General features: G+C 47.5%; 1 long non-coding RNA gene across 1 annotated transcript; it reads left to right on the top strand.

Annotated features, from left to right (window-relative positions):
- The first annotated feature begins 1,613 nt into the window (after positions 1-1,613).
- Positions 1,614-7,141, top strand: LOC136058832 (uncharacterized). The gene is made up of 3 exons (XR_010623166.1): positions 1,614-1,818; positions 6,259-6,316; positions 7,063-7,141. It is a non-coding gene; the product is annotated as an uncharacterized LOC136058832 (long non-coding RNA).
- The last annotated feature ends 8,292 nt before the right edge of the window (positions 7,142-15,433 follow it).

Raw genomic sequence — 15,433 nt, 5'->3', positions numbered from 1 at the left:
AGATGCTGAAGTGCAGATAGCATTTTCAGTTTTCAAAGCAATTTCAGGTAGTACCACACTCTCCTTGTACTCACTATGTAACCCAGCTGAACTGAAAGCAAGGCACGTAACCCTCATTTGTCCTTTAAAAGGCAAGCTTCAGAGAAACCAACAACCCCATGTTAGCACCGGACATAACAGGGCATCACTCAGCTGGATGTACTGAAGGGAAGGTAACCAGACAGGCCTGGCCACCCCCGTCACCTTTTTGTAAGCCCACCTGATGGGTTATCCATCAGCTTTCCCCTTCGTAACATCTTTTAAAGTTGAGTTTACACCTGCAGACATCGCCATGCATCTCCGTGGAACTCTGTTTTCAGGACTACTGCTTGTTGCAAAGGCAGAGATACAGGCACTGTGAAGAGTCCCTTGTCACACCAATATCCCACCATGCATTTTTGACAGAACCCCATTAACCCATGATTATTTAAACTGCGGTGCAACACGGCCAACCCTCTGCAAACAGGTAGATGATGGTAAAGTGGTCTACATCCTTATTTCATGAATGCTACGACTTCCCCACAAAAGAAGTGATGCACATTACCATACCTTGGTTACGTTCTGCGGTTTGCCCCTAGCGGCACTAAGCCCATCCCCAGGTACCTACCTGCCACATCCCAGCGGCACAGGGAAGGCCACAGCACTGTCACAGGTTAATGGAAATGCATCTGACTCTTGGACATGAAATAACGGGCCGGTGAGGCAAGCACTGGAAACACGCGTGCATTCTTCGCTACTGCTTCATGGCACTAAGAGCGTTGTCCTTCAGGCTCTACCCACCCCAATCCCAAACACCTGCAATGTGCTGCAGTCCCGCTCTGACGCAACCCTCCCACCAAGTTAAAGCTGGGGGGGGGAATCCTCCTGCTGAGATCCCATCCCCAACCCCACCGCACCACAGCAGGAGCCCGCCAGGTACTCACGTGTCGCAGCAAACCGCAGGAGAAGGGGGCCAGGCAGCGGCAGCCATCTTGGGACCTGCAACAGTGGGAGCGGAGGTGTTACTGTGGCCCTGCGTCGCCATCGGGCACCGCCCGGTCCCGCAACCACCCACAATGTCACCTTGCTCTAACAGGGTGCACAAGGCACGCAGCGAATCGGGAGGAGCGCGCTGGGCGTTTAACATTAGAACCATGGACGGGAAGGAGCTGAAGCAACACCTGCAATGCGCATCCATGTGTAACCACTCCCTGATAAAGCTTCAGGGGGAAGAAACCAAAAAACCCAACGAAATACAAAAGCTTGAAAGCTGGTATTTCACACCTCCGTGAGGTGCCCGGCTAGGACGAAGGGCAGCACTCAAGTGATGCTGGACATCCAAGGGCCCCTCCAACACCCCTTCCCATTCCTCCTCAAGCAGACACCCTCGCGTTTCCGTCAGAGAACTGCCACACAGAGCTCATTAACAGCGATGCTACACACACGCATCTGCTGCCGTACCACAGGAGGAAGGGCTGTGACACCTCTTCTTTTTGGTTTGCTTTTTCTTTTGACTTCGCAGCAGCTCTGCTCGGCAGCACCTCAGCCCGACGCCGTCGACCGCCCGCCCCGCGATGGCTCCGGGCACAGCGGGCGCGGGGCCGTGCGTGCCGCCTCCCGGGGCTGCCGCACCGCGGCCACGGCCGCAGGAGGTGGGAGCATGCCGCACGCCCACGGCCACGCCGCCACACTTCTGGAAGCTTCCCGCGAGGCAGCGCCCCGAGCCGCGCCGTGCCCCCGCGACGGATGGGGCTCTGCGGGCAGCGCCGGCACCGCGCGGCCGTCCGAGCGCGGCGAGAGGTGGGCGAGCGGCGGGGCGCGCTCTGCCCCGCGCCTTGCGGGGCTGGGAGCGGCGGATGCGATGCTCGCTGAAGTTGGGGGGCACGAGAACTTGAGAAATAGTACTCCAATAGCGGGGAGCCCCCGAGGACCCAGCACCTCCGCACTGCCCGCCCCGCCCGCAGCGCAGTGCTGCTGCCCCGAGTCCCCCCGCGACTTGCGGAAACTTTTCCCGCAGCCCCAGCGCCCTGCTCACCGGACCCACGGCGCGGTGGCGGGGGGGGGGGACTTGGGGGGAGAAAAGGAACCGGGACCGCCCGCAGCCCCGCAACAGGTTCTCACCCCGCGGCGGAGGGGAGGGGGGAGGAACCCCGCGCACTCACCCGGAGGGCCCCGCTGCGGCTCGCCCACCTGCGGGGCCGGGCGCGGTGCGGCGGCGAGCGGCGGCCTCCCCTGCTGCAGGAGGCAGGCAGGGGCGGGGGCGGCGGGGCCGTATATACCGGGCACCCCCGCCCCCGCGGGAGGGGAGGGGATGCGGGGGGGGGGGGGGGAGGCGGCGCGGTGCGGTGCGGTGCGCGCGCACGGCGGTCAGGTGACGGGGCAGCCCTGCCACTGCGGAGCCGGGCGGGACCGACCCCCGGTTACCCCCTCCCTGCGCAAAATGGTGTCCGTAGGGCTGGGCTGGGGGACAGGTGGGAGGGGGCCGGGAGCATCTTCCTTCCCCATCAGCCCGTAGCTAAAAGCCGGTTCTGCACGCCTAGCCGTGCGGGGTTTGTGGTGCGCGCGCCCTGTGATGGAATGAGATGAATTAAAATATTGAGCGGCCGTTCTGTCGCTGGTCCTTAGGCTGCCGGAGCTCAGCGCCCCTCAGGCTCTGTGCCCTTCTTCTGGGACTGCTGCCTTTCTTGGGGGGGCACACGCCCGCCCGCCCCGAGCTCCCCTGTGGGCGCTTTCAATCCTCATTCCGCGGCTGCAACCTTTCTGCCCGTGCTGTCAGACAGGTGCCTGAGGCACGCGTTGCAATGGGGCTTTTCCCCTGACATTGCAGGTTCCCCTTTCCCTCGGACCCCGAGTGTTGCTCCCCAGAGTTCTTGAAACTACGGTCCATTGCCGTCCTGAAGCTGGGTTTTTCCTGCTAGAAATTTCTCACAGGAGCACGTCTCCCTGACATGATCCACTTACTGCCTTTTCCTTGTCAAGTGCAGGCTTGTTTTCCAATAAAAAATAAAAGCAAAGAGCTAATTCTGCAATCCTGAGCCAAGCAGTGCTCGCGCTGAAATCCAGGGGAGGTTTGTCTTGGCGCACAGATTGCCGGTTCGGCATCAAAATCGCCGTAATAAAACATTGTCACAGGAGCAGCATCTCCCACTTGGAAAATAAACATCTCCACTCCAGTTAGGTGTTTGTGCAGCAACAGGAGGCTATTGATCTGGGAGAGCACTCAAGGGCACGGGTACTCCCAGCCCTTGGTGCTGGAAGAAGTGCAGAGGAGAACATCTGTCTGTGGTGAGGACCCTGGGGCTGGTGGCCTGGGGAATGCTGGGGAGTAAGGGCTGCATCCCCATCATTGCTGACCGAGGGGATTCTTACAAGAGAGAGAACAGAATTTTTGGTAATCAGGGCAAAATGGGAACAAATCTCCAACACAGGGCAGAGTGTGTGTGCAGGAGAGAGGGAGCACGCACAAGCACGAGGCAGAGGAAGTTTTGTCATCTTGTTTATGTACATTTCCAGGATTTCTGTAGTCATGCAATCATCCCATTATACTTATGGCATAAGAATACTTGCAGTTATTTTTGAACAAAAGCTTCCAAGCGGTTAAATGGCACAAAACAGAATATTGAGTCTTTAAACAGTGCTAGAAAGTGTTTCCAAAGAATCTGATTCTAATCCCAATAAATACCAAAGCTGTGAAAAACATAAGGAGTTGATTACTTTTGAGTCTTGTAACTTATGGTACGTAAAGAAGTGCTCGTTGCCTGACAGAGCTCGTTTTTAGGAGTTGTGTTGTTGACTTCGGTGAGAGAGGATCTGGGCCACAAGTGCCTTAGTCCTGTAGGAGGTGGTGAAGTCCTTCCCACTGCATCTGCCCTAAAAGTCTCCTTAGAAGGCATGGAAAGAGTCACGGGTACTTTAATAAATAATGGTCACACAGCACACAACACCAACCTTTTCAGCCCCTCAGCGGAGAACATCTCTACCATAAAAAAAAATTAACTCGAGTCTATGAACAATCTTTTCCTCACTTGCGCAAACAAATTTTGACGTAAAGGAAGCTGAAACAACACATCACTCAGAGAAAATCTGAGGCGCTCAGCCTTTAATCTGTTTAACATAAATAGCTGCCATAACTGCTGTGAATGGGGCAGTTCATTAGCAGCCCCAGGATGGAGGCTTGGAAGTCATGGAATGAAATCTATTCATCTTGCATCCCACATCCTGAAAAATGGCAGTATATGTGTCTGGTGCTCTGAGATGTGCCGATAAGGCACAGCTCTGTAAGTGCCATTTATGTGGGGAGCAGCTCACTGATCAAGTATCAAATATGGTTTAGTGGTAGCCGGATGGCGCAAAACAAGTCACATGGGGCTGGGTCTGTACACCGGTGTCCAACATCTCCTGAAGGCTCAGGAGAAAAAGATAGAGAGGACCATGACTTCCTCCACCTGCCTTTCAAATTTTGGTCTAAGTTTGTTCTAAGATCGTTCAACTTCTGGTCTAAGACATGGACTGCTCCTCCAGCTTTCCTGTGATGTACAGCATTCAGTATGCAAAAGAGCCCTTTGTAAGCTCCATAAAGCAAATCCCTCACTTAAACTAGACCAGTGGGCAGCCTGCATGGCAGACAGTGGGGCTTGAGAGCTCCCGGTATCATAAAATGCAGTGCAAGCTGACAATGTTTGCATCTAAATGGAGAGCTCTGAACAAACATTTTGGAATTGCTCATAAACAACAGGTTCCAGTAAAGATGTGAGTAATGCCATTAGTCATTGCAATTGGACCTTTCGCATCACCATGGACATTGGAGGCAAAGTTTCCATTGACTTCAGCAGGAATAGGTTGGGTTTCTGATAGATTTACTGCCCTTACCTAACGTGTTGAAAACTTCACGATCCATCAGAAGACCATGTTGTGTGAATTGTTCTCATATTAATAGCAGAAGAGAAGACCATCTTGGATCACTGAGAAACTGAGTGAAAAAACTGAGTGAAAAGAGTGGTAATAAAAGAGTGCATTAAACAATGATGCCTCTTTTGAAAGGAAATTCACAGGCATCTAGGGTCATTACCTTTCATATCCTGGGAATCGGGGAATTAACCTTTAGCCCTTCTCCATTGACCTTCTCTCTTTTCTCTGTTTCTGTCATTCATTCTCGTTTCCTAATGGCTAGAAAAGATAGATATGTTTTGTGATTTATGCTTCCAAAGCTACACTCTGCCTCCTTCCCATACCTTCCCAAGTGCTGCGATGCTCGTATTTCCTCAGCCATTGGTACAGTCACAGCATCACTTAGACTTACTTCCACCTCATCCTTTAAAACACCCCAAAAGAACTGCTTACACTTTAGTTATTCCAAATCCTGTGTGATTTGAGTGGGCATGATGGTAATGGGTTGACAGTTGGACTAGATGATCTCGGAGGTCTCTTCCAACCTTAATGATTTGATGATTCAATGATTTCATTGGGTCTGATTGAGGTGTAAATCTGACACCCGCCTTCTGCTGTCACCTGGAGGAAGGCAAAGCCCTGGAGGTGCTGGAAGCAGTGGATGGCTGCTGCTTTTGGAAGAATCCCTTTTGGATTTGCAGACATACAAAACCAGATGCCAGGAGCAAGGTGCCTATAAGAGCTGTACCCAATGGAGGGGGACGCTGTTCCCCCGCTGATCTCAGGGAGATCATCAGATCAGCGAGTTTCAAAGGGTGTGAAAACACCACTGCTAAGCACAGAAAAGCTGGCTATAATGCCAGTAGACAGTGATCACAGCTTTTTTCAGGGCAGTGACAATCGTTTACAGAATTTCTGACGTGCCACAAGTAGGCAATATTGGCTTTATCAGAACAAGACCCAGGAGAGCAAGAAGTGGCCTTTTATCCCGAGCAACGGAAATTCTGCCTGAGAGGTCAGAGCTGCCTTTGCCTGCAGAGAAAGCGAAAGCCCTGAGTCATCACGCTGACTTGCAGGCTGCCGGCTGCAAACCAGGCACTGAATTCCCACCTATGTTCGCTGCACATATTGCAGATGAAACGCTGCTGACACAGCTGTGTTTCAGCACGTGCCAAAATGGGCAAATCTCCTACAGTTTCCCTTTCCGTGGGGGCTTTCCCTCTCTGCCTTGGGTTGTGGCTGTGGTGTGCAGCAGGAGCAAAGTCTGGCATAGCTTGTCCTCTGGCTGTTGTGTTCAGGGGGCACATGGTGACTTGCTCTTAGTCGGAATGTCTTTTCGTTTTTTTCCCCTAGGCATTTTCCCTGCAGAAGCTGAAGAGAGGTTGAGTTCCAGGTGTCATCCTTTCACGAGGTGTGGCTGGGCCACTCCAAAGCACTGCTGGGTGCTCCCAGAACCCTGGTTAGGGGCACACCAAGCCTCAGCATCTCTGCAGCCACCCACGCAGCTTTGTGCTGTTCTGGCCTTTGCTTTGCTCCCTAGGCCACCCCTCTTCAAGTCACAGCTACACACATGTGCAGGGAAATGCTTGCACCATCCCTGGGCTGCTGCTGTCTGTGAGCAGGAGCGCTCGAGGGACAGCATGTCACTGAGCCGTAATAGAAATAAATGCAGGCAGAGCCCCCTCCTGTTGCCCACAGAGGCTATTTTTGGAGGAACTATTTTAAGGGTTGTTCTCCTGGCATTCCACATCCTGACATTTCAGCACTTTTACCTCACCTACTGTCTGCACTAATGGGTTTTCAGCGACAGATCATCCCTATCAACCCACTGCAGTGATCCTTTATGCCCTATCTGTGCTATACACACCGTGTCAGCAGCACCTTTTATTTATAAAACAATAACTCCAGGAATAAAAGGGATGTTCCCGCCCTCCTCCTGCCCCCAGTGCCTCAGAACTCCAGCATCCTTTTAGTATTCACTGTGTGATGCCTGTGTCAAGCAAAACACGCTTTGTGCAGAAACTGTTTAATAAATAAAATTGAAAAGTGCTCCAAAGTGACCCAAAAATCCAGGGGTAATTTCATATGCTGCTCTTCATGCTTTCTCACTTACTTCTGCTGTTTGCAGATTTTTTTTTTCTTCATCTGTTTGCACAGGGAAGAGATGCTGACGTTGCCCTCTTCATGAATAAATCTCTTTTCAGCATGTTAGCCAGCACAATAAAAAATTATCAAACAAATTAGAGCCTGAACCTGCAACCTTTTCTCATGAAAGCAAACCTATTCCTGGGCCAGCTCTCGGCCTGCAAGAAGCTTTCTCTGTAGCAAGAGCAACTCACGTGTGCTGCCCGTACAAGGACTGGGGATTTTTGTGCTGCAGAACTTGACTGCCAGCCAAGGCTGGATGCAGCTCAGCAAAGGGAATCAAGGTGGATATCAGGGACCAGTTTCAATTTCCTTCTGCCACCTGGCGCAGGCATTTGTTGGAGGGGCCAGAGGTTGCTGTAATATGTACTACGGCTTAAGGTCCTTGTGGTAAGATGTGCTTCCAAATTCTGCGTGTGGTAGCTCTTCCAGCATGAGAATTAGGGGACACTGACAGACCTCTTGAAGAGCAGATTGAAGACAAGCAGAGCAAGATGCCTTGCCTGCAACACACAGGTGCTCTGGGGCACTGATCCAGATATGGCCCATATTGTCATGTCTAACATGTGCTAAGCTTCCCTCCTCCCTCCTGCCTACAGTGGGGAAGCAGTCAGGTGCTGCGGGACTTGCACAATCCAGGTTGCTTATGACCTACGTTCTCACCAGCTCAGCTGGTCATGGGTGCCCTGGGCCCTTCCCCATAAAGAAGAAGTGCTTCCCCAGAGATTCAGACTGGAGAGCACCTCATGCTCCAGCACCGGAGGACCTTTGGCTGTGGCAAGGGATGATTTCAGCTTCATCAGCCTTTTGGGAAGGGAAAATTCTGCTCCTAGAGATGGTTCCCAGAATTGTAGATCTAATTGGGCATGCTTGCCCTACTGGAGCAGAAATCAAACTTGTGGATTCTGGTGCCCAAAATTAGAAGTGAAAGGATGGAAAAAATGTGTACTAGGAACTGTTTTTGTAAATGGCTGAAGTATATTAGGTGCAATAATAAAGAATTAAAAATTAATAACACTAACTCAGGCTCTCGGCAGCCCTGGCTCCCACTGTGCTGAAAATGGTTTCAATGTAAGTCTTTTATGTGCTAGAGCCAACCAGATAAACAAAACTCTCCTTGGTATCTTCCTTTACTGAAGCTAGAATAGTCAATAAAGCCTTTGTGTTGTGCCTGGTGAGGAAATGACAAAAACAACTGTATCTCAAGCCAAGAAAAACCTTGCAAGGGTAAAGATGATAGGATTTCAACTAAACAGCAGAAGTGCACTTCGGTATGAATAACTTCATAGGCTTATGCACACATGGTGCTGCCAGCTAGTGTATGTCAAGTGCACCCAGCAGCAGTGAGCATTGTGGAGACACCCAGTTTGGCGTGGTTTCATGGTTAGCAGGGCTTTGAAGGGTAACTGCATAGGCACTGGTAGCAGTCCCTCAAAACGGTGCGTGTTTTACAGATCCAGGGATGTAAGGCAGAACATACAGAAAAAAAAGGGAAACAAAACCCACCGAGCAATAATTTAAATAGTTGCAGCTGATGGACACATGTTGGAAGAGAGGCTAATTGAAGAATCATTTGTGCAAATATAAAAAATGTAAACAAAGAGAAGTATTCTCTGTGGTGCACAAGCCAAATGCTTTTCACTGCCTTCTCTTCCCAAGTAGTGAAATGATGAAATCTCGTGGCTGTCTTTTGCATTGCTGTCAAAGATCTTCGACCACAGAAGTCAGTCCAGAGCAGAAGCACAAAAGCCCCTTATGGGAGATTAAAAAGTCCTCAGTTCTGGCTTACTGACTGAAAATAGCTGTCTCCTTCCTGCAAGGGACATCCAGGATGAGGGCTTGAAAGGCGTTCATCTTGGTGGTGATGGCTAAGGGCAGAAACTGCTCTCATCTCCTCTTGCTTCCTCTGCCCCTCAGCATAACACACGTATCTCAGTGCAAAGCACAGGATGTTCACATTAACCTGCAGCATATTGTTCAGAAAGGCTTTAATAATTCATTGGAATAATTAAAGAGGAGGAAATCCATAACTTTCTGTGGCAGTTTTCTCCCAGTGCTAAAAATGTGCACCACAGTTACCATTTGAGTGGGCCTGAACTCACCATGCAGTCTTTGATGCTTGCTGTCCCTTTCTTCCAAGAGGTTAAAAGAGCTCTTTAATACCCAACATTATTTCTCCCTTAGAGTGCTTATCTGCTCTCTGCCTCATCAACCATCAGTCCTCTTTCTGATGATCTAAACAGATTGAACTCCCAGCCTCTGTCAGGGAGCAGCTCTCTGGTTGTCCAGTCATTTTGCAACTCCTCTCTTTATGTGCTTGCGGCTTTTTCAAAATACTTTAGGAAACGTGGATGTCAGAAGCACGCTACACTGTGTATTCCTCATTTGGTTTCATCAGCACTACATGCAGATGTACTTTGTAACGTTTCTTTTTTTTTTTTTTTTTTTTTAATAAACAGCTGTTTCTTAACCAGGAACTTCCCAGGACTTTTTCCAGACTGCAGACTTCTACTTTTGAGGTGTGATAGGTATTTGGTGCTTCCAGACGAGTTGCATTTTAGCTAAAGAGACTCCCTGTAAACTCCCCCACTGGATTCTACATCGCTATGCTTGTTTCTGTGGTCACTGCATCTTTCTTGTGGTGCAGATTGCTTCTTCACAGCTCTTGAGGCTGGTTCATCCAGGCCAGTTGTGCTGGTACTTGTTTAGTCTTAGTCAGTGCTTTTTAGTGTCTGTTATATTGTGAAAGACGAGGATTGCTTGAGGGAACATAGGTAGAAATCAGTTCTTTTCTTTATTCCTTTTCTCCTATATATGAGAATAGCTAGTATAGAATCATAGAACTGTAGAAACACAGAATGGTTTGGGTTGGAAGGGACCTTAAAGCCCACCCAGTTCCAACCCCTGCCATGGGCAGAACGTGGTTATGAGCACCTTCAGGGATGAGGCACCGCAGCTTCTGTGGGCAGCTGTGCCAGGGCCTCACTGCCCTCTGAGTAAAGAATTTCCCCCTAACACCTAACCTAAATTTCCCCACTTTCAGTTTAAAGCCATTTCCCCTTGTCCTATCATTATCAGTAAAAAGTCAGTCCCTGCTCTGTTTATAAGCTCCCTTCAAGTACTGAAAGACTGCAATGAGGGCTCCTCAGGGCCTTCTTTTCTCCAACCTAAACAAGCCCAACTCCTTCAAACATTCTTCATAGGAGAGGTACTCCTCCCCTTTGATCATCTTTGTTGCCCTTCTCTGAACTCACTCCAATAGCTCTACATCCCTCCTGTAATGGGGGCCCTGGATCTGAACGCAGTACTCCAGATAGAGCCTCTGAGGGCAGAGCAGAAGGGGACAGTCCTCTCCCTCTCCCTGCTGGCTACCCCTCTGTTGATGCAGCCACTTTACTGTTGGCCTTCTGGACTCAACGTTAGACTGCTGGCTTATGTGGCTTGAGATCACAGCAGTTCTCTTCAGGAAAACAGGAATATTTTATTTCGTGGAAAAACACAAGAGCTACTGAGGAACAAATTTTGAAAATTTCTGTACCGAAAGCTTTTCAAATTCCACTAATATAACCCAAGACATCTCTTCCAACACAGTGGAGATGATTTGTGTGCACACGTTGGTGATTACACAGTCAATGAAAGCCACACTTGAAGCAAAATCTTTGCTAGTGCCATTAGAGATAATGGCATTAGGAAGAAATCCCAAGCAGGGATAATTACTCAGAGTTCATCAGACCTGGTTATGCAAGCTACAAAAAAAAGCAGCAAGGGTGAGTACCTTGACTTTTCTTAATGATGGTTTTGTTATTCTATCACCATCATACATTTATTGGTTATAAAAGACATCTGTGCACTGTTTATTTCCCTGAACTCTGTACAAAAGAAATAAATAAAGCTCATGGAGCTGAAGTCAGGAAAGACAGACAGGTCAATAAATCAGAAAGTCATTAAGAGTGGGAAGCTGATTTTGTGCTGGACTGTGAAAGGTACAGGAAGCTACTGAAGGTTCTGCATACAGGGACAAGTCCAGTCAAGTGCATATTAAAAGATGAGCCACTGCACTTTAAAGATTGATATTTAGTGAGGGGATGTTCTAAAAGAAAGGTTTACAGGAGTCATACTAAATGCAGTGAAGAGGTAATTGCTTGGCCTGACCGCTTGCTTTGTGGTGGATCAGGGCACTTTCCAGAGGAGGAAGGGTTTGTAGCTCAACCTCCTTCAGCAGCTGAGGTGATGGAGAAGGGGGTGAGAGGGCTCCCTGTCCCCAGCTCTAGAAAAGGAGAAGGCTCCTTGTGCTCCAAAATTCATGCCAAACGGCTCAAGTAGTGTAAGCAAAGAGGAAGGAGTCTGTGCTTGGGCTGTTTAGCAGATAGACCTGTTGTCAGCCCTGCTGGAGGAGTCCTCCAGTGCCTGTACCACAGCTGGGTGCTGAGAGAAGGTGGTATTCACAGCCAGCATGGGGACATGAGGATGTACTCCAGGTTAAAAGGAAATTGAAAGTGACAGCCAAGAAGAAAAAGCTTGTGCTGTGGGGGTTGTCTAAAGACAGCCTAAAAACAAACTGTGGGGTCTCATTAAAGATTATCAGGAAATATTTCAGAAAGGAAGCATAGCAGGCTCAGGCTAAACAGCTGGGTGAAAGGGTTGTCAATGAAGTACAGGTTGTGTCCAAGCTAGTGAGATCAGAAAGAGCACAAGCTCTGCCATCAGATGCAAAACTGTAGTAAAATAGGCTAAAACAGATTTTGAGGAATAATTTACTGAAAGGCATAAAAACCAATAATAAGACCTTTCTAAACTACATCAGGCAGAGGCTGCTTGCCAGTGAACGCACAGGCCAAGAGATGGCTGTGGTCTAATGGATGCACTTAGAGAAGACAGGACCACATCAGTGGAAGCAAATTAGCCCTTTGCACTGGAGATGAGATTTGGGAAGTTTCCCATGCAGGACATTTTGTTTCTGGGGGCTGAGCAAGAGTCTGCCTCAGACTGAACTGTCAGTAGAGGAGATTTTAAAGCAAGCTGATGGAATGAACAGCAGCAAATCACCAGGGCCAGCTGGGGTTCACCCTGGGCTCCCAACAAGGCTCAATTACAAGGCTGCTGAGTGACCAATCACGATTTGCAAACCATGCCTCAAATCAGTCATACAACAGGAAATGGATTGGTAAATAGGATACAGATTTTTTTTTAAGAGAACTCCAGGAAAACACTGTTCAGAGTGTTTAGAGTCTCAACACAGGGTATTTGGCTCCCCCAAAAACTGATGTTAGGTCTTTCATCATAATGCTTAGTAACACACCACGTGCACCAAGTTTTACTTTCATCCCAGTGTGTTGGCTGAGCTAAGCTCTGCAGGAACAGAGGGAGACATGCATCCCTTCTGCCCCATAGTGCACCACTTGTAGGTCAATCCTCATCTTGGGACTTCTACTGAGGCAGTTGGGACCATGGAGTCAGTAAACTTCACAGAACTGTAGGGTTTGGAAGAGACCTCTAGAGATCATAGAGTCCAACCCCCCTGCCAAAGCAGGCTCCCTAGCCCAGGTTGCACAGATAGGTGCCCAGGCAGGTCTTGAATGCCTCCAGAGAAGACTTCACAGCAGCCATGGGCAACCTGTGCCAGTGCTCCGTCACCCTCACTGTGAACTTCATCATCATGCTTGACAGAATGCCTCAGTTTTTTTAATGAGACCATGTAGGACTATGTGGTGTGTAAAGACACTAAGTAAGGAAAAATAATGTTCTTAGCCCAGGATTTTACAGTTAAAGACAATAGTGGAGGTATGCAGACAATACCAAGTCTGGATTTGTCTCTTCCAATGAAAGGTTGTTTCATGTTGCAGCTAATCTAGAGCAAAACACTAGGACTAATGTCTGCTTTGAAAGCCCCTCTAAACTTGCATCCTTCTCCACAACTCTGCTGTCTGACTACATTTTTGCTTTTACAGTGTATTATTCAACTCATGTTCTTCTATTTATTGTGTTGCATCTTTGGCTGGAGTAAGGATCACAGGCGTACCAAGACATCAATTCTCAATTTGCATCCTACTTGTAAGCCCATTTAGTTTGCAAAAAGTAAACATTAAGCTCATGAAAGTCTGAAAAGTGAGTGGATCTTGGACAGACTTCAACAGCACCCCAAATCCAAACAGCCCTCCACATGGTAGAGAATTTTCTACAGCTACCCTTTAAATACAACTTTCTAAGCCATCTTTGTCCTTACTATGCAGAAATCTCCTCATGTTGCTGATGATTACCAGTCATCTGACAATGTGGTTTCTCTTCCTTACTCATTGCCACATGCAAAATCACCTTTTTTGAACTGATAGCCCTAGCTACTGTGTCCCAAATGGACTGTACTGGCAGCTAAAAATTGGAACCATTCTTCCTTGCTGGGATTTGTTTTCTCCTGCTTGCTTATTAGGGTAAAAGCCCATTGTTCAAGGTTATAGAATCAGCTGATAACTAATTTTCAGGGTTTAAAGAGATGAAATCATACAAAGAACCTGGGTGTGAATTTAAAACCAAAGTTCTGTTTTTGCATTCAAATGGTAGTGATATATAATATGATGATTAAAATGGAGGGTGAGGAAAATACATTGCTTTGAAAGTTTTAATCTGTTATTTCCATAGGAACATGTCACAGAATCAAGGATACTTGATTTTCCTTCGTTGTTCTGCATAACTGAATATGCTTGTGTCATTATATCTGAATAATCAGGATGACATTCTTAGAAACAACAACAACAAAAAAAAGAGTGATAGCAGAGTATGATTATGTGTGGCTTGTTCCTAATCTTCTGAAAAATCAGATTTAACATTTTTTGGAGTCCTTTTTTCCCATTGATGATTTGCAAATTTACATGACTAATGTCTATTAACACATGTAAATACCCCTTGCCTCAATGGGGACCAACAATGAGAAAACAAATCCTGCCCACAGCCCATTCTGTCAGATGAATTGAGTCTATGAGTGATATTTTTTTCATTGTGGGTATTAGCTGGGTTGGGAAACACAGAAAACATTTAATTTAATAGGTTTTTATCTCTGAAGGCAAATGTCTGCATCAAGACCTCCAAAGAAAGGGATCTTGGCTCTGAGCAGAGAGTTGAGACATGAAACCACTATAACGCAGTTGAGAATAGGCTGGGAGGCACGAGGCAAATATCAAAGGGGTGGAAGAGTGGGACCTGCTCCTCAGTGGGATATTTCCTATGCATGGAAGAAAAGCCGAGCACCTAGAACAGAAGTTTGCTTACCTAGGTACCAGGAAATGCTTGTAGTTTCAGTAGATGTTTTCTCCGTTAATAAAGCAAAACAAGTAAACACCTCCTAGATAGCAATCCATCAGACATGTTATTTCACATATGTTTACAGAATATTAGATAATGGAGGAATGTAACAAATAGTCATTTTTGTCTTTCTCTAATACCAAATAATGGTTATCAGTATCAGTCAAATAAATAATATGAATAATTTAACAAGACATTATTGTGCAAAAAATGATATTCTGTTCTATTAAGCTTTGGAGTCAGCTATTGTGCAAAGACAATAAACACATGGAGTAGCTACAGCAGTTATGTCTTAGAAAGCTACTTCAAGTGGCACGCTGCATTAAGAAAAGCAAACCATTTGGACTCTCAGTGCTGTGTATGGATGAATAGCTAGCATAGATAATATGGGCACAGTCTTTAGCTCTTGTCAGAACTCCTGGCAGAGCTCCAGCTGGTTCAGCTGTGCATTGCTCATGCACTTTCTTCAGGCACCTGTCTTCTCACCTCCGTTTCCTTAACAAAACCTTGCATGACCATATTGTGCCAAATGGCCTCTCTGCTATGTGAACTTTTTCCAACAAAATCTGCCAAAGTTCTTCAGATAGGTTTTACAAATTCTCGTGAAAACAGATGAATAAGATGGGAAAGGGACCCTAACAATGAAGCCAGCATCTGTCCATGCCTGGTGTCACATCAGCTAGACACAGTTGGGAAATCCAACTTAACACTGTTGGTTGGAGAGCCACTTGTAAATATGACAGCAAAAAGCTGCAATACTGGATCAAAAGGATGCCAGTTATCACCTTCACAGGCAGTGCTGTAGGAAAGCATTGGCCTCCTCACAGAGCAGGGCACACTCACCTGTGGGCAGGGTCCGGCTGCACATCAAGTCATTAGCAGCTGTTTGATTGATCTTTCTTGATTCTTGCATGTGGCTGGTTATTTAATCAATTTAAATGATTAGGAAAACGCTATTATTTAAAATGCCTGTTTAGGGCTACAGAAGTAATTCTAATTACAGACAGCTTTGGGGATTTTGCCTTTCACCAAAAATTTCTGTAGTAAAATTGTCTTTTCTGTTTGTGAGAAGTTAGGAAAGCGTTAACTG

The sequence above is a fragment of the Cyrtonyx montezumae genome, unplaced genomic scaffold, assembly GCF_038088225.1.
Source record: "Cyrtonyx montezumae isolate F1298 unplaced genomic scaffold, pur_monq_1.0 scaffold_8, whole genome shotgun sequence".
Classification (NCBI taxonomy): domain Eukaryota; kingdom Metazoa; phylum Chordata; class Aves; order Galliformes; family Odontophoridae; genus Cyrtonyx; species Cyrtonyx montezumae.
This window is presented reverse-complemented; position numbering and strand designations above follow the sequence as displayed.